Source organism: Pinus tabuliformis, chromosome 3_2 (assembly GCF_031772625.1).
Source record: "Pinus tabuliformis cultivar Carrire ecotype Pingquan chromosome 3_2, CPIR1, whole genome shotgun sequence".
In the NCBI taxonomy this organism is placed as follows: Eukaryota; Viridiplantae; Streptophyta; class Pinopsida; order Pinales; family Pinaceae; genus Pinus; species Pinus tabuliformis.
The window spans coordinates 154,233,374-154,258,625 of NC_142302.1; the positions used below are offsets into that span (position 1 = coordinate 154,233,374).

Here is a 25,252-nt window from a genome sequence, read left to right on the forward strand (position 1 = left end):
TGTGTTGAGGCACCAATGCTTCTTAGCGATTCTCAGATGAGTATGAAACCCCTATGCTCATATATGTTGTTTAAACCTTTAGATTACATAATCATGATATGTTTGAAACAATTCTTGTCATGGCTAGTAGGGATCTAGTCAAGTCCTTGTTCAAGTATTTGCATTTGTATCATTATTTTGTTGTTATATTTCAATTCTCAAAATTTCATTGATTTCTGGGCAGTGACCTAGGCTCCGGTCTTAAAAAAGTGGCACAAATCCCGGAGTCACAAGCACAGGTCTAAGGAGAAAAGTCCCCAGACGTAGGAATAGCCATGTTGTGGCAGTGTCTGGAGCCTCCTGGAAGCATGCTTGTTTGTATCAAGGAAGCATCCAGGGTTTTAATGGTCTAAAACCTCAGTTGGTCTCAGGGGTTGGTTACCTGAGTGGTTGGGATGGCTCCTGGGAATTTTGTTGTTGATGTGAAAGGTATGTGTGACATGTTCCGCTGATTCCAGTTCCTTAACTGACACATAGGGAGTCAGATCATGTCATAATAATTTCTCGTCACATGTTTACCTCGGTTGGCCAGTTACTTGGGTAGTTGTGGGAGGAGTGGGTTATAAAGTGGTATCAGAGCATGGTTCACCCCTCAGACTGGATGTACTTTGTGTTGGTCATGCATTCATGTAGGTTTCCTATGTGTTTCTTGTGTTGTAAGAGCATGTGCTTGTTGCATTTGTATGGTATGGGTTATGGTTGTAGTGAGGTCACCATGGGAATTTGACGGTGTTCTTGTGGAGTGTGTCATCATGAGTGTATGGTTGATTATGCATTGCTTATGCACATTAGTATTCACATGTGGTCAAGTTTACAGTGATGTGGTGGTTTTCTTCACACATGAGGTCATTTTGTGTGTAGTTGATATGGTCATGCATTGATGACTATAATCTAGCTAGAATGATGGTTATATGCTTATATGCTTATGTGTTATATTTCTTTATGCTATCATGACTATGTTATACATGTATTATGATGATTTGTTGATCCTGCAGATGAGGTATCCTCCCCAAATTATGCTAAGGTACATTGGTTTATTGTGATTTGGTTTAGTTGACATGATATACCTTGCAGGACGAATATCAAAGATCACTAGCAAGATAGTAGACTATAGTTCCCAAGACTCTCCTTGTGGATTAGATGAGAAACGTGGTGTTGGGAATTCTTCTGATTTGGAAGACACACTCAGAAGCTTAAAGGTATAAATAAGGAGTTGTAAGGAAGATAATGATAGAATCATATAGACATAAGAGAAACAAGCAGAGGTAAATGCAATGATACTTCAGAGTTTGTTATAATTGCAGTGATAGGGACCACTTCAGATCAACCATGATCAAGAGGAAAAAATTAATGGGGCATATGGAAATAGGTCTCCTGGTGGGTACAGGTTAGATAGAGATGACACGATCAGAGAGGGTAGGTCTTTAGACACTCCGGATAGGAGAGGCGGTAGACACAAGTACTATTCTAGTTCTGGTTCTGACAGGCATTAAGATCAGCATCGTTATCATCCTTACAGGAGGAGTGACAAGGGATATTTTTCAGATGACTTTAAGAAAGAAAATCCACCTACAATTGATGGAGAGATGAAGAAATAAAAGGATGTAGAGGCATGGTTGCTTGGTATGAGGAATTTCTTCAGGTTGCATGATTATTTAGAGAAAATGAAATCTAGAATAGCTACATTTAGTCTCAAAGGAAAAGAAGATTTTTGGTGGGAAGATGTGAAGAATGTCAGAGGTATGAATGAGGAGTACTTGACTTGGAATTTGTTCGAGTGACTATTCAAGAAGAAGTAGCTATCAAAGAGATACTTTGATGACAGGGAAAAATAATTGTATGATCTAAAGATGGGATTGATGATAGATGAGGAGTACACTAGCAGGTTCTTGGAGCTACTGAGGCATGTGCCTTACCTCAAGGAGGAGAAGGCTAATATTCATAGATTCTGTTATCACAAAATCAAGCCCTGAAAGGCTGCTGATCAGGTAGACCTTGTGTAACTCTTTCAAACCAACTTTTGGTTGAGGCTTAGCCTCCCCAACCTGAGAGGGCTCTCTCACAAGATTAAAGATTTGGACAATGAATAAGATGGCTAATTCTATAGATTGAAATCAAATGAAAATGTATAAATGGTTGAAATGCCAATCAACAAGCATCTATTGGGCTATGGAGTCAGAGTATGTTTTAGTACAACAACAGATCAGCTTACATGGACGTCAAGGCATAAAGAGTTTTAATCTACTAGCAAAACAGAGGCATGATATAGGAAACACAGTCTATGAACACATGAAGGAAGTTAGAGCATTATCAATGAATTCTAAGTAACATGTGTTCATACCACTGCAAGTGAGCAAATGAAGAAATCCATGAGGAAATAAAACACATAAAACCCTCTCTAAATCCTGAGTAGTAAAGCCAAACTTCTGCATTAACATAAAACATACAGTGTTCTGCAATAACATAATATACACTGTTTCTCTTGAAATTTCCAACCCCTAATACATTAGTTCTTCTCCCATATATAGAGTTCATGTAGATTCCTTCCTCCAGCATGAGGGGAATTCGAATTCCTCCTAATTTGACACCTATTGACACTTAAAACTAACTATTTAATACAAAGGACAGCTAACTAGGAGTTCTAGAGACCTAATACATCTAGGAGTGTAACTCCTTATTATGATTATAACAACCTTATCTAAGCATTTAAAACATTCTTTGACACCTAAAACTCCATGAAGTCGAACTTGATGGTGCTCATAACCTTCCAGCTGGCCCTTGATGACTCATCCTTTTGATGTTCCTAGAAACTAGGAAACTGTCCTTTGCTCTGTTCTGGCTGAAAAATGGGTCTTGGGACAGAGCTCATAACTTCTCATAAACAATGTATTTGGAAAAAATGAAGGAGGATTTTGTGAACCAATCCGTGCTTAACAAAAACCTCTCTTGGTTTTTTGAAACACCTTTCCTACCGCCGAGAATGTGTCTTTGAAAAACAGGTGTAAAACAGAGAAATAAGCTTGTAGAAAACTGCACCTACAGCAGTTTCGTAGCGCAAGTTTGGTCCTTCATTTCTCCCAGATCATAATGGATTTGAGGAAACTGAAGGAGGTTTTTCTAGTTAAGTATTTTAGGAATAAAAACCTCTTTCCATTTCCCAAAATAGGCTTTCAGTTGCTTTAGAGATCTCCTGGAAGTTGACTACCTTTTCAGACAGAGAAATATGCCTGTGGAAAACTTGCACCTACAACAGTTTCGTAGCGCACGTTTGATCATTCATTTCTCTCAAATAATAATGGATTTGAAGAAAGTGGAAGAGGCTTTTGTACTTTAGTATCTTAATAATGAAAACCTCTTTTACTTTTCCGAGATGAGTTTTCCATTGCTTGGTAATCCCCTTGGAAGTTGGCTGCTGTTTTCATAACATGAAACTTTGGAGTTCATAAAAGTCTTTCCTTTCCTTGTTTTGCCTTTGCTTGATGTTTATACCTTACATGCCTTGCTTGAGCCTTCAAATAACTCTGATGTATGCTGATCATGAGTTTTCCAAGTGCTTCTTATGCATGAAAGGAGCATGAGAATAACCAAGACCAATTCTCCCTTACCTTATCCTTTTCCTTTGAAATATTTTCAGTGATAATAGATTCAATAGTGGGTTATTGATTGCATTCAAAAATAGGATTATTTTCGATGAGCCTAGACCATTGGAGGAGGCCATTCGAAAGCTAAAGCATTTCCATGAGAAATTGAACTGCAAATATGAGACTAAGCCAAACTAGAAATGTAATGCAAAGAAAAAAGGAAAATGGGACAAGAAGAGAGAAATACCTCAAGGTACAGGTAATAAAGAGAATGTAGTGCCATCTAAGATGTTCAATGCATATGACAGAGGACAGGGACTTCGATTTGAGGGAAAAAATAAGGATGAAGGCTAGAAGCCTTTACAGTGTTGGACTTGTTGAGGAGAGCATCATATGAGAGATTTTCCACAACATCAGGGTGGAAGGCCGCAAATATATAGTGCTCATGAGGCACATATAGTGGGAGATGTTGGGCAAAGTATTCCTATGATCTATGCATCACTGGATAACAAACAGACAAACCATCAGGCATCTATCATTGAGATGGATGATAAGCTTTGTGATCAAGTTGTTTCTATTTTGATTGATCCTGGATCTAATTATAATTATGTTAATCCTAACTTGGTCGATAAGTGTGATTTGGATAAAGAAGTGCATGTAGTGCCTTGGTTAGTGCAGTTGGTTATAGGTACAAAGAAGAAATTTCATCATTGGGTAAGAGCTTGTGCATTTGATTTGAATGGTGTGCCTACCTTGGCACATTTGAATGTATTACCATTGGGATCATACAGTATGTTGTTGGGCATGGATTAGTTCTACCTTCATAGAACCAAGGTGGATTTTTATGACAAATCCATTGAGTTCTTGGATGACAATGGGGAACAAATATTTTTGTGGGGTAAGAAAAAAGAAACATTAGTTAGGATGGTGATGCCTATGTAGGCCAAGTGTAGTTGCAGGAAAGGGTGTTTTTTATTTGCAATGCACATTTCTAGTGACAAAGGTAAGGAATTTGAGCATGTAGATGCTTTGAGAAGGTACCCAATTATATAGTAGTTTCAAGATGTATTTCCTGCAGATATTTCAGAGTTGCCACCTCATAGGGAAGTAGACTGTAACACCCTCCTCCCACATCTACCCAAGTAACCAGTCAACCAGGGTAAACATGCGATGAGAGGCTACTATGGTTGCATTCGACCTCCTATGTGACCTTAAGGAAATGGAATTGATAGAAACATAACAAACATACCTTCCACATTAGCTACATGACCCCTTAGAACCATGCCAACACTTCAGGCAGCTTTCCCCTGGGTCCCACTAAAAATTATGATCACTTTCCCTCTGAACGCTCTCATGCTATGGGCATGCTAGTGTTTAGGGACTTATGGACGCCCTCATAGGACTGCATGACAACATCTGGGGACCAATTTATCAAGTTATGTGTCAGTGTCCTTGGGATTTGAGACACTTTTTCTGGCCCAAAGCCTAGGTCACTGCCTAGAATGGAATGATATCTTAAGAGCAGTAAAATAACAAGGGAATAATGAAGTAGATGAAATTATTTAAGCAAGTTGTTAACCAGACCCCTACTAGCCATGACAGGCATTTCGTCAAACATATCACAAACATGTAATCTACAGGTGTAAACAACATAATTAAGCATAAGGATCTCATACTTATCTGAGAATTGCTAAGAACCATTGTTCCCTCATGTCTTTTGCTAAATTATCATCTATTAGTTCATAAATACATTGTCCATTCATCTACAAGTAAAAACATACTAACCACCATACATAGCTACTGTCATAAAATATACATATAACTAGCATAGTAACAACAAAAATACCATAAATATATCAGCCATAAAATCCACATATAAACCAATACATTTACACATGAAAACCAAGGGAATGAATTTGTCATTAATAAATGAAAAAACGAAGCGGAGATGGGACTACCACGTTCCACCCGACCATATATTGGCTGAGCCAAGTGTCTCTTCAGCCAATCACCCCCGTGTCATATTCCAAGAATGAATGTGGGACTCAAACCAAAAGAACCAACCAGGGCATACCGAGGCTAAACCACCTCACCCCCATCAATAGAAACCAAGCTTTATCGTAATCCATCCCAGATCACGAGGCAAACACAATAAACATATCATAACAAGATTTACCATGATCTCCATTAGATCACCAGGCCAAAACAAGCATGGTTTCCACTGGATTTCTCCACCTACACTGTTAGGAATTTTCCTATCTCCTAATCTCTCAAACTTTACCACAATCCAAACCTTCACTAGGCCATAAACGTAGATCCACTCTCCAGGCTTTACCTCATATCCCAAACTTTCGATTACTAGTCCCAATGGAGAGAAAACCACCACTTGGCTTTACTGTATATCCTGTCATTCACCGACAAGGATTCCTAGGCCCACCGAGGCAGCACAATCTTGACTTTACTGCAACCCATAGTCTGGCTCAGGGGTCACTAGGCCAGTGACTTACCATGATCCACAGTCTGGTTCAAGGACCATTAGGCCATGTGCTCTATCATTTGAAGATCCACCTCACTCAGCTTCGAATCCATCGAGAAATCCAACTTAACCAAAACATGAGAACCCCATCACATCATGGCTATCCAAAAATGGCAAGGCTAGGCTGAAAACATTATTACACCTGGCAAAACCCATTCCATAACAGAAAAAGAACCACATGCAATACCATGCATGCCAAATCTAGCAAGGAAAATACACATGAAAATCGATACCTACAAATAATATTGTTGTAGATGCTTGATTCTTCCTTTCCATTCTTGATCTTTGCTTCCTCTTGCCTTATTTTCCCTTCTTGTTCCAATGCCAAAGTGCTCCAAGATAAATCTAAGTGTCCAAGAGTGAGTGAGTGTGTGTCTGTGAGAGAGAGAGAGAGAGAATAATGAGAGAGCTCTAAAACTAAACTGACAAAAGTTTACATTGACCAAGCCTTGCCCACTGATCCTCATATGCCTTTTTATGAATGAGGGCTCTATTTTCTTCAATTTCCATTATTTTCCTTCATTTTCCTCGTCACATGCAACTTGTGACCTTTCACCTCCCTTTTCTCCTAATTTCCATTATTTTCATAAATAGATGTGCCAAAATGCCATTTTGCCTTTCCAAAGCCTTTTCCATTTCCTTTGCCAATTTCCTTTCTCCATAATAACTGATATGAACACCCACTAGGATGTTATGCCCACCATTCAGCTTGGAATACATGTTCCATCAATGTGGCCTTTTATATTTTTACATGGATTTTTAACCAGGGCCATTATAGAACCCTCCCCCTTGGGGGAACACCATCCTCGGTTTTCAATGACACCTATAACAATCAAGACTGCTAAAAACAAAACATGCTACCCATGGATCTTTATAACATAGCTCATTGTAGTATTTACAATGACCATCTGCTAAAACATGACAAACATATAGTTTAAAGGAGCTTTATGACATAGCTCGTTACGTTATTTACATTAATAACCACATATACACACATACACATTTGCTTCACCCATCAAATATTCATATTGTCTATGGAGCTTTATAAATCATCTCGATACAATATTTACAATGATATACACATAGACATATGCACATTTTCTCAACCAACAAATAAAAAGGATACAATGCCTACATCTGCAATAAGGGAATACAGAGGCTCACACCTCCACCCTCAAAGTAATACATGATTCACCTCCTTCCCAGGATGTCCAAAATCCATTGTCAAAGTCAAAGTTGCATCCAATGTCCAGCACTATAATCTTGTGCCAATTTTCCTCTCAGTGAACAATTACCAAATCATTGTTCCAGGGCACACTCCCAATGTGCATCTGATTCCATCTGGCAATGCTAATGACTAAAACAAATATATACCCGGCCTTCCCTTCTCTTCTACATGGTCCTCAGGCAATCCGGTCACCCCCTTCCATACAGTCACACACCTTCCAAGTTTCGCTGGCACCCCCATTCCGAGAAGTCCATCCCTTAGCAAGGCTTCTTTGCATCAGAAGATACAAGAACCAAGGCATATCCCTGCCTCAAAACCATCATACTAGTTATATCATGCTCATGGAAATTAATGGACACTATTGGGTACCAATGTCCCACAATGGCCTTGCTCCTAAAGTACTTTACAAGCATACTGCTATTTGTTCCAATTTCTTTCACTGACGTTGCTAATGCTTGCAGTCAATTTCAACCACCCAACGGGTCATTTCCATGCTTCCTGTATAAAGCACATAACTTCCATTAGATTTAAAATAAATTGAAATAAATTCACATCATACCTCATTGGTAGCTCGTCAATAAGGTACACTTGCAATCCTGTTTACTTCCTGTCACAATAAGTCAAACTAATTTTTTGATCAAATCATCATGAATAAACATATCACATCACATTATCTCAAAACATAAGTATCATAAATCAAAATCATAAATCACATGTAACCATCATAAACCAGAATCATAGATCACATGTAATCATCATTGACCAAGATCATAAATCACATGCATAATAAAACTGAAATAAAATATTGATACTTATCCTTTAATCAATCCTTAGTGTATACCTTTGTCCTTATTCTGTACGCACATCGGATCGGTTGCCACACTAGACAAACACCCAATTCCTTCTCCTAAACCATGTACACATACACATAGTGTGCGTCACACACATACAACCACACATGGCATACAACAACATGAAATACATGAACCTACACCTGACATACAACACATACACCTACACTAAGTGTACAACACAACACAATACATGTGCCTACACCTAATGTACACTACCACACAATACATACACCTACACCCGACGTACAACACAATACATACATCTATACCCAATGTAAAACCCCACACAATACATATATGTACACGGAGTAAAACATAACAAATACACATGTCACGATACCATGACTACACAATGCACATACATAGTACCACATGCCTGCAGCACATCATGTATGATATGCACATAATACCACATGTACACCAGTAACACATGTACAACATGTACACAATACTACTTATATATAGCATCGCTTGCATAACATGTACAAAACATCACATGTACATGACACCACCTACACAACGTGTCCATAATGCCACATGTACATCGTACCACTTGTACAATGTGTACACAATACTAGACGTACAACACCACATGCATGACATGTATACAACACCCCATGTACACAACACCATATGCATGACATGTACACAACACCTCCTGCACACAACACCATATGTACAACATGTACACGACACCACATGCTCACAACACCACTTGTAAAATCATGCACACAACACCATATATACATGGCACCATATGTACAACATGCACACAACACCATATATACATAGCATCGCATATCCAACATGTACATAGCACCATCTATACCTAGCACTACATATGCAATATTCACACAACACTATCTGTACCACCTTGTACATAATAATTTCATAAACAACATGTACACACACTATATATACACAACATCGTATGCACACAACATCACATATGCAACATGTACAACATATACAACACATGCACAACATTAGTACCACACACCCAAAACCACATTGTCTCTACCAAACAACCTTGCTTCCAGTGTCTTTCCACCATCCATGTTGATCTTAGCATGTTGTAAACCACACTGCTTTCATTTCCCTGATATATCCCTTGGGATTGGCCTATCCATAACATAAACATAGACATAGTGTAATCACATAATATCAATTTGTATCCACATGGTACTGATCTATCAAGCTACTCTTCCTACTCAATTCCTCATGAACCAGGAATCTCCTCATGCCATTCACTTGTGTAAGCAATCATTCTCCCACAAGAATGATCCTTGACAACCCTGTCAAAGAATGGCATACATACATACATACATACATACATATATAATCATTAGCATAAAATAATCATCATCCTGTGAGACAATGACGTAAATAAATACATACATGTATACATATATAAACATCCACTTAGTCATGATCACAACATAATTACCAGATAACATAAGGTCTAGGTTAAGAGAACTTCCTTATTTGTGCATAGCATGCACAACATTGAGAACCACATTTTCCAACTTAGCCAAGGCATCCTACTCCTCATATCCATTTACTTTACCTTTTATGGTTACCTTTCTCATGTATGTACTACCATCGTCCATTTACCACAATGGACCCAACCAATCCAACCGAATTTCATAGTCTTACCTTCTGCTATGCTTACTCATGCGCTGAGCTTCATACGTGTCTTACGTTATCTACTGGGTGCCACCCATCCCTCCCTGAGCTCCATTAACTTTCCTCTTTCACAACCAATTCCCAAGACTCAAAGCATAAAAGGAAAGATAAGAAACAAATAAGAAAAAAAACATGAAGAACCAAAAATGATATGAAACTGCAACCAAAGTGGCATAGCTATGCATCAGACATAAAAAAGTCGCAATAAAATGCGATAAATCACAAAATACCAAAAGCAAAAGACTAACAACAGACATCGTGACTCAACTCCCATGGTTCCTAAGGAAAGCTCAACCTGGGCCTTCTTCAAGATTTCATGGAAACCTCTTGCCATGAAATCCACTACATCATACTACCATAAACACATAACTATCAGTGCATAAATAAACACAACAATAAACCAGTTACCTTACCTTGTTGTGCCAAGCATGTTGCTTGCGACTGAACACATCCAAGCCATCTCTCAAGGGACTCCAATCCTTTGACGAAAACAATTATAACTAACAACTAGTTGATGTACCTTTCAAATACATGTTCATAAATATAATACACATCTGCATAATGTCAGATAAAATCAAGGCTAAGAAGGCTTCTTGTATGAAAAACACTCATTTGTTTGGAATTAGGGTTTCTAACATAGCCAAATGAATTCTTTCCCAATTCCTTTTCTTTTACCATTTACCTTGCTACAATTGAGTCTTACTATATGTTATCACTTCACATAGCTATTAAGTATATATAATAAAATCAATTATTACCTTGTCATGCTAATACCAAGCATGTTTCCTGAATCTATTTACACATGTCAACCACATGTCCCAAATATCAAGACAATCATATCTATCAATTTGAAATCAACCTTTACCAAGACTAACAATGATGTCATAATCCATAGTTAGCTCATAGTCATTAGGCATAATGCTACAACCGTCACCTACTACACTCAAGTACATATCAACTATCTCAACACATATATGTTAGTACAACCATCTTAAAACAAAATCAATACTTCATGCAATCTTACATACACATAGTCATATTATGTAATTCATCAAACATTCAACCAACTTGAAAACATACCATGTTAAATAAATCAACTAGATGACATAATCAAACACTAAAACATAAAATATATGGCATAATCAAACATTAAAGCACAAAGTAGATGACAGAAGCAAGTTTATACCTTAATGTATCTCAGGGGAGGCTACCTTGTCTACATAATCAAGCTAGATTAGAATGATATAGCTTCATAACATATCAACTCAACCATAAATAAGGTCATGATATCCATGTTAGTAACTAACTAACATGTTCACATCAATAGCGCATAAACATTTGTCATTCATGCATAACAATTGCATATGTACGATTAGTCTAGATTAGTACAACACAATGTCACAATAGGTCGACTCATACCTAAATGTCACAACCCTAACCATCTGCATAGGCCAATCCAATTTATCATGATACATATAACATGAAGATATAATGCTATAACCCTAATCATCAACTTACTAGAATATAACAAAAACAAGTTAACCTATAACATATTCATCAACAACATATAACATAATCATCAAGTTGTCTAACATAAAACAACAATAGTAATGCATACAACCACATGTTACTATCATTCATGACTATATGATACATGTGCATATGACTACACTAATCAACTAGCATCTATCATGTATGTAACCATAACCTCAATAGAATGAAAGGCATACACATAACCATAATTCATATAACAATCCTTAACCTATAATCCTGCATGACCAACATACAAACCTGTATGATGACATGATCTTGCCTCGAGGTCCAATGCTGCAAATTCACTTTAATGATCTTCATCTCTTGCTTTATCTCAACCAACACATTAGCATCATAACATACCATATCATCATGATGAACTAATTGCATATAGTGACATCATAATTCATGTTTGACCTACCATACATGCATAACCATAACCATGACAATGCATGCATAGCAACATATAGACACTAACATGCATAACAAATGCATATATATCCATACACCCATGACGACACATTCCACAAAAACACCATAAACCTTCACATGGCGACATCACTACAACCATGATCAACACCATGAAAATCCAACAAACACATGGACTACAAGAATAAGGAACACATATGCAACAGACATGAATGTATGACCAACACATATCCCATCCAATCTGAGGGTTGACTCGTGCTCTAATATGACTCTGTAACACCCTCCTCCCACATCTACCCAAGTAACCAACCAACCGGGGTAAACATGCGATGAAAGGATACTATGGTTGGATTTGACCTCCTATGTGACCTTAAGGAAATGGAATCGATAGAAACACAAAAAAAAGACCTTCCACATCAGCTATAGGACACCTGAGAACCATGAAAAAACTTCAGGCAGCTTGGCCCTGGGTCCCACTGACGATTCTGATCACTTTCCCTTTGGACACTCTCATTTTATGGGAATGCTAACATCTAGGGACCTTTGGACGCTCTCACAGGCTTGCATGCTAGTGTCTAGGGACCAATTTGTCCATTTTTGTGCCAACATCCTTGGGATTTGAGCCACTTTTTCCAACCCAGAGCCTAGGTCAATGCCCATAATGGAATGATATCTTAAGGGAAGTAAAATAACAGGGAAACAATGAAGTAGAAGAAATTAGTTAAACAAGCCCTTAATCAGACCCCTACTAGCCATGAAATGCATTTCGTCAATCATATCACAAACATGTAATCTACAAGTGTAAACAATAGAATTAAGCATAGGGATCTCATACTTATCTGAGAATTTCTAAGAACCATTGTCCCCTCATGTATTTTGCTGCATTATCATCTATTAGGTCATAAATACATTGTCCATTCATTTACAAGTAAAAACATACTGAGATCTATTTTCATAAAACATACATATAATGAGCATAGTAACCACAGAAATACCATAAATATATTAGCCATAAAATCCATATATAAACAAGTACATCTACACATGAAAACCAAGGGAATGAATTTCTCATTAATGAATGAAAAACCCAAATGGAGATGGTACTACCATGTTCCACCTGGCCATAGATTAGCTTAGCCAAGTCTCTCTTCAGCCAGTCACCCCTATGCCATATTCCAAGCATGAATGTGGGATTCAAACCAAAAGAACCAACCAGGGAATACCGAGGCTAAACCACCTCACCCTCATCAACAGAAACCAAACTTTACCATAATCAATCTCGGATCACTAGGCCAACACAATAAACATATCATAACAGGATTTACCATGATCTCCACCAGATCACTAGGCCAAAACATGCATGGATGCCATCGGATTTCTCCATCTACACCATGAGGAATTTTCCTGTCTCCTAGTCTCTCAAGCTTTACCGCAATCCAAACCCGGATCACTAGGCCCTAAATCAAGACCCACTCTCCAAGCTTTATTGCATATCCCAAACCTGGGATTACTAGGGCTAACGGAGAAATAACCTCTTGGCTTTACCGTATATCCTAGGCCCACCGAGGCAACAAAATCCTAGCTTTACTGCAACCCACAGTTTGGCTCAGGGGTCACTAGTGTTGGGTTGTGTTATATTCTTTCCATGACTATCCCACGTAGTTAACTGGGGGGGTTAGAAGGGGGGCGGAGCCACCCTTTGTTGTGCCGATTGTGTAGTGGGGAAGGGGGGTCACAAGGGGTTTGAGGCATACCCGTAACCCCATTTTATGGGGTCTGGGGCAGCGGCCCGGAAAATTTTGGTTTTGGACCCTATGTTAGGTTGGGTGGACCCACCTATGGTTTTGTGCATGATTTTCACACATGTTTTTGGACACGATGGTTTTCAGTCGATGGTATTGAATGCTTCGGCATGTATAAATATGTATTATAACATAATGAAAATCAAGCTGGTAGTCCCGGTTTTGGGATCCAGGGGAAAATCTTTGTGTATATGTGTTTTATGTGTTAAGCTCTCACATTGTTTATTTTCTGTGTTTTAGAATTCGTATGCAGGTAATTTCTATACGGGGTTAAAACCTACATCTGGTATCAGAGCTGTTTTGGCTTCAAGGGGATGCCTTTGTTGCTGAGGGGTTTCGCTCGGGCCTATGGTAGACCCTGTTCAGTGGGAGATCTGCGAGATTGATTCTGGCAGTGAAAGAAGATGGCGAGCAGTGGAAAGATAGAGATCGAGAAATTTAATGGTCAGAGTTTTGAGTTGTGGAAACTCAAGATGGAGGATCTATTGGTGGATAAAGATTAGTGGATTGTAGTAGATCTAGGTACTAAACCAACGGAAGTGTCTAATGAAGAATGGAAGAAGTTGGATCAGAAGGCAAAGAGCATAATACGATTGTGTGTCTCAGATTCACTATTGTTGAATGTATCAGGGGAAGCTACGGTGAAGGCTTTGTGGGACAAGTTAGGGACTTTGTACCAATCTAAGTCTCTGGTGAATAAACTGTTCCTGTGGAAAAAGCTGTATAACCTGAGGATGGAAGATGGAGACTCCGTGACAAAGCATCTGAACGGATTTAATACTGTGGTAAGTTAGTTAGCATTTGTTGATATTAAAATTTCAGATGAAGATAAGTGCATTAGTTTGTTGTGTTCTCTACTAGATTCGTGGGATAGTCTGGTTATTGCAATAGGTAGCAATGCAACTGCCTTGCAGTTTAATGAAATAGTCTCAGCTTTGCTTATGGAGGAGATGAGACAGAAAAATATGGAGAGCCAGAATGGTGATGCCTTGTCTATACGAGGACGGTCCTAGAACAGAAACGAAATAAGTCATCGAGTGGGAGATATAAATATAGAGGGAGATCTAAATCTCCAGGAAAACCTGTAAAGGTGGTGTGCTGGAAATGTGGAAAGAAAGGGCAATACAAAAGGGACTATAAATCTAAAGCTCCTGATAAAGCAAAGGGATCTTTTGATGCTCCTTCTGCAGAGGTGAAAACCACCTTAGATGAAGGTGGAGATGTGTACTTGGCTTCTTCAAGTACAAATGTAGATCATGAGGCATGGTTGATTGACTCAGGTGCATCCTTTCAATTCACTCCCCATAGAGAGTCGTTCTATGAGTATGAGAAATACGATGGTGGTGATGTATTCTTAGGGGATGATAGGAAGGCTAGAATCGTTGGTCGTGGAAAAGTAAAGTTGAAGTTGCAAGGTGGAAGGGTTAGAACATTTCCGGGTGTTCTACATATTCCTGCATTGGCTAGAAATCTGATTTCTGTAAGCAAGCTGGATGATGTAGGTGTAAAGATAGTGTTCGAGAAAGATACTTGCAAGATGGTTTGGGGAGCACTTGTTATAGACATTTTTGGGCACTACAACCCCAAGCATGAAATGTCCATAAACCAAGGGCTCCTAAGTCCCTAAAAGTGTTGTTCTAACCCCTAAAGGAACAAGGTCAACAGATTACAGCTTCTCCCAGAAGTTCTCCATGAAAAACTGCTCAGAATTGGTCAAAACAGGATCATTTCAGCCGCTCCACTGGCCAAGTGTGTTGCATCTCACCTAAGTACAATGTGTGGGTGTGTTGCATTTCAAAAAGCTCTTCTATAGGGTGCGATGGGCGAGAAATGACAAATGGCAGTGTCATTCCGCGAGGTGGAGAGGCAATGGAAGCTTCCAGAAACTTCTCCTGTGACACTTGCCTCTCTGAATTCGACTAAGGATGAGTAAGAGATCATCAATCTCCAAGTGGAAGCAAGAACTATCAGAGGGAAGACACTAATCAAATCATAAGCTGACTCATCTCCATTACAGATATCTATATATGGATCCCTCATCCCAGAGATCCAGAGGCTGGAATTTTGCATATTGTAAGGAATTGTTGTTGGTTTCTTGAGACAAACATCAGATTGTTGGGTGATCTAAGCTTTGTATGAGGTGAAGAGGGGCTTCCTTGCTGAGAGGTTGATGCTGGGTCAGGACAACTGGTTGTAACTCCTCTTGGCTCTTTCTTGTTTATCAATAAAAGCTATTCAAGTTTTCCTCCATACTCTTGTGTCATTGTTGTTTGCTGCATTTGTATGGTCAATTTACATATGATCCTAGATTGTTTATGATTATAGATCCATGTCTTTGTATAGTGCTATGCTACTATGATCTTACGGGTACTTTGTGAAGCTGGGCGTGCAAGGGAACAGGTAGCGAAAGACTATCAAGGAAGAGAGGAATCAAATCAGGAGATTAGCACAAGACAGAGGTTGGTCTTTCTGTTCCTCTCTATCTATAATTCATAAAGGAAAAACGAAAGTAGCTTTACTCTGTTTGTTTCTAAGGCAGCTGTCACACCTTAGTGGGATGAGCAGTTCTGAGTAGACACTTTTCCCTGTAACAAAATGGCGACTCCACTAGGGACGAATTAGTTTGTTTTTTTATCTTCTTGTTGTCTATTTCATAAAATTACAGGTAGCATTCGAACTGCATTTGCCATAACAAATGAAAAGTAGGTAAATGCTACTTTAGTCCATCTACGGGATCTGTTTATGATTTAAACAACTGATTCACAAACTCTCTGATTGCCCTTGTGATAGCTCTTAGATCCTCCTTAGATCTACCCCTGATTGTTGCATTACTGATTACCTTTTGCTCGGCCAAAACCCATGAACTAAACTGCAAACTGTGACCCAGAACCCAAACAGAGTCTCGTTTCTGGCCCAGCGCAGGTACTGTTAAGAGAATCTGAACTTCAGCGCACTTCCCGAGTGGAGAAGGTGCGCTGCATTTCAAATTCCCTGTGTTATAGGTGCGCTGATCAGACTAGGCTTTGTGCAGTTTTGGTTTCTGTGATTCATTCTTTCCAGTTCTATTCCTGAATTTTGCTGCCTGTGATCAGTATATGTCTGTTTGAAACCCCTTTTCCTTGCTGTTATTCCGCCTCCTTTGTACAAAAGAACTGTAAATGTTTTTGTGTGTTTGTTGTGTCATTTTCAGTTCTCCTTTGCAAAAGTAGCATAATTGTACTGTCGTCCTTTGATTTGAAACTGTCGCAAGTGTCGATTTCAATCATAGGAAAGAGTTTGATTGCTGTTGATAGTCGATTATCCCGTTACTATTGTTTTCGGTCTGAATTTGTAATTTTCTAGTGTCAAAAACAAGTATTCATTTCAAAATCGTAAGGTGTTGTGATCATCTCCATTTTTTATTTCGAAAAGAAACTTGTTGATATCTGTCGCTTGAAAAGAAATTCAGATTTGTGCATCAACTTTTTTTTTATCATTCATATACTAAGAAAGTCGAAAACAAATACATGCATGTGCATTTGCATATAGACAGTCTGATTGGTTTGATTTAGGAAAGTGCATTTAGAGTGTGCTCTTTGCTCTTTGTGAAAAGATTCTGTCTTTCTTTCCTTAGTAGCTAGGATTTTCATTGCACAAAGAAGATAAAAAGTTTGTTTATCATCTTAGATTGCATTTTAGGAATTACATCTACATCTCGTGGTGAACCTGAAAGGAAAACTTCATAAACAATATCAACTATAAAATAAATTCAATGAATCTAACAATGCTTTGGAACTTAATGCACAACATTTTAGAAGTCTAGGCTAGAGATGTATTCCAGCGTCGTAAAGCCTGGTAACTGTTGTTCTCTCTGATGGTTGGGTGATTCCTCCACTTTGAGATGATAAGTGCCAGTACGGACTTGTGCTCCCACGTACTGTCGAGTATATTTTGGGAGACCCCAATAGGCTTAATCCTTTATCCATAGGAAGCCGTGTCTGCCGCCCTATCGATCGCAATGCACTGAACACAGCATTCGGGAAGATTGACTGCCGTACTGTAAAAATTATTCTACAGTTTTGCGATTGGTTTGGTAATCCCTCTACCTAGATTTCCAGAGCAGTCCCTTTCATTCCTTTTCAGACTCTTTAACAGAAAAGGTCCATCTGAGCACTTGTCACTTCAGGCTCATTAAAAATCGAAGGAGACTAGAGTCATCTTTTGTTTTTTCTCGACTCTTAAAAATTGAAAAAACGAGTTGTGTCAAAGCGTCTAAAATTTATTTTAAACGGAATATTCATTACCCTTTCCTACGTTGATCTTGGGTTGAGAAAATGGAGTCCACCAACCAAGGAATTCCCCTTGGAAGAAATCCTAGTCCCTTCTCCTCTTGGGGAGATGTTGGTGCACCCCATATGGCCACATTGTTGCTTCCAGGACTGACAATCGGCTTGCCTGTATGGCTCTTCTCAACCTCTGTCATTCAGAACACCGCAATTTTTGAACAATCGAATCAGCAACTAGACTAGTCCAGAGCTACCCACCAACCTTCTACTTCCTCTAATTCTTCCTCTCCTCCTTCCTCTTCGCTTGATGGGGCTGGTAAAGCCAAAAGTCAAGTACCTGAGAAGAAGAAGGAAAAGAAGAAGAAAGAGAAGAAGAAGAAGGAGCCAAAAGCGAATGGGGGCAAACGAGCGTCATCTAGCGAAAATCCACACACTGCACCGACCAGGCCTAAATCGCCATGTGTCATTTGCAAAGGAGACCACTATCATAGAGATTGTCCTTGCATCCCTCGGATCTTAAGGGACTGGTCTCCTCGTTTGCACAACCCGGTGTCATCAACCTCTGATGATCATGTTGAAAACACACCGTCGACTAGTGAAAGTGAAGCCCCAGGACAAAAAGGAAAATATAGATTTCCTTGTAAACTGTGCGAAGGCGATCATGTCGTCCACCGTTGTCCCTTCTTAGACGAGGCTAAAAGAGTTTTGGACGATCGTCCGGTTTCACCGTTACGACTTCCTCCTGGATATAAAAAACTCTTGCCGAGTCCGTCACTAGTTGAAAATCCGGCTGGCCCGCTCAGGTGGTCGGCTGAAGCATCTATCATTGAAGACAAACCATCTGAACCCATACCAGATGAAAGTCAAAAGGTCGAGGCGACAGTTGACCCAGTCTTGCCTTCAGAGGTTCCATCTTCAGATGATACAGTCACCGAAGAGAACAAGGATGACACCGTCCAAATTCTTTTCATAAGCACAGACTCCAATGAACATGGGGGAAATTTACCCGTTCCTTTACCACAGGAAGGAAGTTCGTCAGAGTTGTACCCGACCATCTATTCGGTCCCACCTCCAAGCAACCTAGTTGTCTCCTTCGATTGGAATCAACTAGGCAGACCCTGTTTACCAGCTAGTGTACCATTCCGAATCATTGTTCAAATATATAGAATGGTTATGGCTGGTACCATCATAGATGAAGGGGCTTCTGTGAGTATCCTTTCCTCGACTGCTTGGAAAGCGCTTGGTTGCCATCGCTTTTGCCTGAGATGAGAAATCTAACAAGCTTTGATAAAGGAACCAGTCAACCGTTAGGTATCCTTCCCAATGTGCCCATAACATTGAGAGGAAAAACCATTCACATGAACGTAATAGTAGTTCAAGGACCCCTGGATTATAATCTACTCCTTGGACGAGACTATATTTATTGCTTGGGAGCGATTGTCTCCTCACTCTTTAGAGTAATGTGTTTTCCACATGAAGGAAGAGTGGTCAAGCTCGTAGACCAACTTTCATTCCCCAGTTTACGCATAGCAAATAGTCATATACCATCCCTGAATGGTCTTTTCACGCAAGAAATGTCTCAATCTCCAGTCCGCCCGCCTGATGAGCGCGAGTGATTCGAGGGACATGACTGAAACCCAGGGGGCATGCACCCTGGTCTGCTTAGGTAGGAAAACTTCGGGTATAGGGTAGGTTTCCACGAGAGATATATGACTGGTCTGTACTCCCATCCGTGATTGGAAGAGGGAGTTATTCTGGAACAAGATTCTCTTGTCAAAGTTACATGAGTGGAGTAGCCTCCTTCACTCACCTTTGTCTATTTCGGTAGACATCGCCGAAGAAGTGTTTTGTTTACGTTGTGAATAGAACAATCTTTGGTAACCTGTAAGAGGTAGACCTCTCCCAGTAAAACAAATGTTTTAAAGGAAAGAAGAAGAGGTAACCTTGAAATTCTGTTTTATACCTGGGGGCATGCAAACCTTTTGGCGTGCAAGCAAAGAGCGATCATTTATATGTTTTTTGAATTGGTCGTTTCCTAACTTGCATTAAGAAAGGATGTGGGGAAAAACTCTAAAAATTTCCGTTTTAAATGGGACATTCTTATTATATGACTGGATTAATCGAGCAGTGTTACCGCAAGGTTCAAGCTCGTTAAAAAATAAACCCGCATCGAGCAGTTTTAGCACATAGTTCAAGCTCGTTAAAAAATAAACATAAGCCATGAGCAAATGTTTCCCCCCACGTTTAAGCTCATTAAAAAATGAACTATTCCCCGGTAAATAACCATCGTGAATGTAGTACTTCAGCCATTAAAGCCTTGGTCGTGTTTGCACCGTCACCTCCACTTTTGCATTGGCCGATCATTCACCTCCATTTGATTGTTTACCCATTTTGAGGAACAACTGCGAAGAGTGATCTCACTAGCCATCCTTGTAACACTGCCATGATTGGAAAATTCCAAACCTTACCTGGAATCAGTTGCTACCCATTTTATCACTCGTTCCTCAAAAGACGAGTCTCCTTTAAGCTCTTTTCAACTGACTCGTAAAATATGAAAAGATTGTCGAGCCATTGGCCTCTCCAGCTCGTTAAATGGACCGGAAGTGTTATCCCTCCTCTAAATTTTAATCTTTTTAGACTTGAGGGATCATTACACAAAAAGATCGAGCGCTTGTTTTGTTCGGCTCGTTAAAAGTATCGAAAATTCATCCCTTCTGTATTGTTTTATACTTTTTCGGACTTAAGGGATTAGATGACGAAAAAGGAATTTTGGAGTTACCTTTACGTTCCTTTTCAAACTCTCTAAAATTGAAAAGGACCGAGTTATCTTTGTCGTTAAACTCGTTAAAATTTTAATAGCGACAAACTTGTCTATAGACGAGAACGATTTTCACTATCGCTAGGCTCGTTAAAACATAGCGATGGGTTTGCCCGAAGGGCAAATTATAGAACAAGCATATGTTATCCTCCTCAAGCTTGATAAAAATAAAGAGGTACTGGTCAGCAATGACTGGGGAAAATTGGGAAGAAAACTTGAAGAAACTTTGTTGGTAGCAAGTCGCTCTTGAACATGACACTTTCACTCCGCATCCAAGTCAGGTTGGGTTGTTTCATTCACCGATCACATCACCATGGTCCCATCATACCATCCACATTTGGGGTTAATGCTACCAATCCATCAAGTCAGTGTTGCTGATATGTTCAAGAGAGGTCATTCAGAGAATTCACCTGTGTCTCACCCACTACAATACATTTATACTCCATTCTTTCATGACCACCACCCTGAACCTTATATCACCAAACCGTTTTCACCTCCATTAAAATCATTTGCTCAGTTCCGTGTCATTGATGTGGGATTCATTAAGGCCCTCCTATGACGGATCACTTCTTGTCGACATCAGCTCATTATCCAAGAAGGTGATCTAGGAACACCCCATTCAGTACTTTGAAGCTTGCATGCCTCAATGGCAAGTTTCTCACTTCCGGCGACAGGTTTACATCAATGACCTTCGACCGAAAGGGCTTTGCGTAGTGTTCGACGCCAAGTCCTTTATTCACACCACGTGAATTGTACTGCAGTACCTTGAGGGTCATTATCATTTTCAGTGATTCCTCTCGCGCTTGTTAACAGCTTACATCATTGGCTGGTAATCAAGCGATGTCTTTCCACGTTCGACTTCAGAACATTTCTCACATGGATAGACTTGTACTTCGAGTGAAGATCGAACGAGATTGAAGACCCCGGATCTAGTTTCATCTATCCGGGCTGCGATATACATTCAGGAAAATAAAAACATCAATTGTACATCATTGCCGCACAGATAATCATCCAATCAAAGGGATGATGGCTCTATCAGAATCATCAGTCTACACTCAGACGATTGTCTGTCCTATGTACATGAAAATGAATTTATAAAGCTAATGGGAATGCCCGCCTCAGCTAGATCATGAAAATATTATGAAGATAATGTATTGTATTGTGTCTTATTACAGGTCTCCTCCCAGCTTGAAAGAACTTCGGATCCTCATGATAAAGCATTTCACCCGACATCAAAAGATTAACGACCTCATGCTTTAGGGGGCAACTGTTATAGACATTTTTGGGCACTACAACCCCAAGCATGAAATTTCCATAAACCAAGGGCTCCTAAGTCCCTAAAAGTGTTGTTCTAACCCCTAAAGGAACAAGGTCAACAGATTACAGCTTCTCCCGGAAGTTCTCCATGAAAAACTGCTCATAATTGGTCAAAACAGGATCATTTCAGCTGCTCCACTGGCCAAGTGCATTGCATCTTTCCTAAGTACACTGTGTGGGTGCGTTGCATTTCAAAAATCCCTTCTATAGGGTGTGATGGGCGAGAAATGACAAATGGCAGTGTCATTCCGCGAGGTGGAGAGGCAATGGAAGCTTCTAGAAACTTCTCCTATGACACTTGCCTCTCTGAATTCGACCAAGGATGAGTAAGAGATCATCAATCTCCAAGTGGAAGCAAGAACAATCAGAGGGAAGACACTAATCAAATCATAAGCTGACTCATCTCCATTACAGATATCTATATATGGATCCCTCATCCCAGAGATCCAGAGGCTGGAATTTTGCATATTGTAAGCAATTGCTGTTGGTTTCTTGAGACAAACATCAGATTGTTGGGTGATCTAAGCTTTGTATGAGGTGAAGAGGGGCTTCCTTGCTGAGAGGTTGATGTTGGGTCAGAACAACTGGTTGTAACTCCTCTTGGCTCTTTCTTGTTTATCAATAAAAGCTATTCAAGTTTTCCTCCATACTCTTGTGTCATTGTTGTTTGTTGCATTTGTATGGTCAATTTACATCTGATCCTAGATTGTTTATGATTATAGATCCATGTCTTTGTATAGTGCTATGCTACTGTGATCTTACAGGTACTTTGTGAAACTGGGCATGCAAGGGAACAAGTAGCGAAAGACTATCAAGGAAGAGAGGAATCAAATCAGGAGATTAGCACAAGACAGAGGTTGGTCTTTCTGTTCCTCTCTATCTATAATTCATAAAGGAAAAATGAAAGTAGCTTTACTTTGTTTGTTTCTAAGGCAGCTGTCACACCTTAGTGGGATGAGAAGTTCTGAGTAGACACTTTTCCCTGTAACAGCACTGGTATTGATGTAGGGAGTTCCGATTGGAACTCTGTACAAGCTGCAAGGTAGCACTGTTATTGATGGCTGCAACAATTTTATGGTTCCTAAAAGTGGAGCAGAAAATCTAGTGGTCTCTGGAGAGAAGACCATGTTGTGGCATCAAAGGCTTCGACATATTGGAGAGAAGGGCCTTTGAATACTTCATGGTAAAGGTATGGTAGAAGGTATGAGTAATAGCTCTCTGGATTTTGATTTCTATGAAAATTGTGTATATGGGAAGCAGAATCGGGTGAGTTTCCCCTCTCATGGTAAGAGGGCGAAATAGATATTAGAGCTTGTGCATAGTGATGTGTTTGGACCTATGAAGGTTCCATCACTAGGTAAGTCTGTGTACTATGTATCATTTATAGATGACTTCTCAAGGAATATATGGATATATTTCCTTAAGAAGAAATCTGAAGTCTTTGACAGGTTTAAAGAATTTAAGGCTCTGGTGGAAAACCAGACAGAGAAGAAGATAAAGATGCCGAGCACAGATAATGGTGGAGAGTTTTGTAGTAAGGAATTTGAAGAATTCTGTAAGAAGTGTGGTATAGCATGACCGAAGACTACTCCATATACACCTCAACAAAATGGAGTTGTAGAAAGAATGAATAAGACGTTGATGGAAAGGGCAAGAAGCATGCTTAGTGGTGCCGGGTTAAGACAAGAATCTTAGGCAGAGGCAGTGGATACTAAATGTTACTTGGTCAACAGGTCACCTTCATCAGCGTTGGAGGATAAGACTCCACAAGAGGTATGGACTGGTAAGAAACCATCTCTTTCACATCTGAGGGTATTTGGATGTGATGAATATGTACATGTTCCAAAGGAGAAATGAACCAAGTTGGATAGTAAATCTGAAAAGTGCATCTTTATTGGGTATAAGGATGGTTTTAAGGGTTATAAGCTTTGGAACCCAGTCACACGGAAGGTTGTGTACAGCCAAGATGAGGTGTTCAGAGAGGTCAAAGATGTTATTAAACATGAATTCCAACCAAAGGAACCTGAGAAGATAGAGTTTGAGCTTAAGGAGGAAGAATCAGAATCTACAACAGAGGAGGAATTAGAAGATGAAGAGCCACAAACTCCAGGTGTGAGAAGATTAGTTCAAGAAAGAAGGCAACCAGAAAGGTATAGTCCATCTACTTTCTGTTCAATTTTCCTTTATCTATTACTGACAATGATCCCAGAACTGTGAAGGAAGCAGTAGATTCAGAGGATGGAAAACTCTGGAAAGAGGCCATGGTTGATGAAACAACATCTTTACACAAAAAGGAGGCTTGGGATCTGGTGGAGTTTCCGTCTGGAAGGAAACCCAGTGGCAGAAAATGGGTGTTCAAGAAGAAGACAAATGCAGAAGGAAAGGTGGAGAAATACAAAGCTCGGTTAGTAGCAAAAGGTTATTCCCAGGTGCCGGGAATTGATTTTGGTGATATTTTTTCTCTTGTTGCCAAGGTAACTTCTATTAGATTACTTTTATCTATTGCTGCTGCTTTTGATTTTGAGGTAGAACAGATGGATGTGAAGAAAACATTTCTTCATGGGGATCTAGAAGAGGAAATATACATGAAGCAACATGAATGCTTTGTGGTGAAGGGTAAGAAAGAACTGATATGCAAGTTAAAGAAGTCTTTGTATGGGTTAAAACAGTCACCAAGGATGTGGTATCAGAAATTTGATACATTTGTACGGGGACTTGGCTTCACCAGAAGCAAAGCAATCACTGTGTGTATTTTAAATTAATTGGTGACCGTGTTATTTATCTGGTATTGTATGTGGATGATATGTTGCTGGTTGGAAATGACAAAGTAATTATCCAGGATTTGAAGACCCAATTGTCCTCCAAATTCGACATGAAAGATCTTGGTGCTACAGACTATATTTTGGGCATGGAAATTAAAAGAGATCGAGCAAAGAGGAAGCTCTGGTTAAACCAAAGGAAGTATGTCGAGACAATACTGCAGAGGTTTATTATGCAGGATAGTAAACAAGGGAAGGTTCTTATTCCTGTAGGTGTGAGGTCATTTGCTAAACAGTGTCCCAAGACACAAGAAGAGGAAGAGGACATGTCTCATGTTCCATATTCAAGTGTAATCGGTAGCCTGATGTATGCAATGGTCTGTACTAGACCAGACATTGCACATG

The 25,252-nt window shown here is 39.5% G+C and overlaps 1 pseudogene; it reads left to right on the forward strand.

Moving 5' to 3' along the window:
- The first annotated feature begins 434 nt into the window (after positions 1 to 434).
- Positions 435 to 25,252, forward strand: part of LOC149180274 (uncharacterized) — a 41,677-nt pseudogene continuing 16,859 nt past the window's right edge.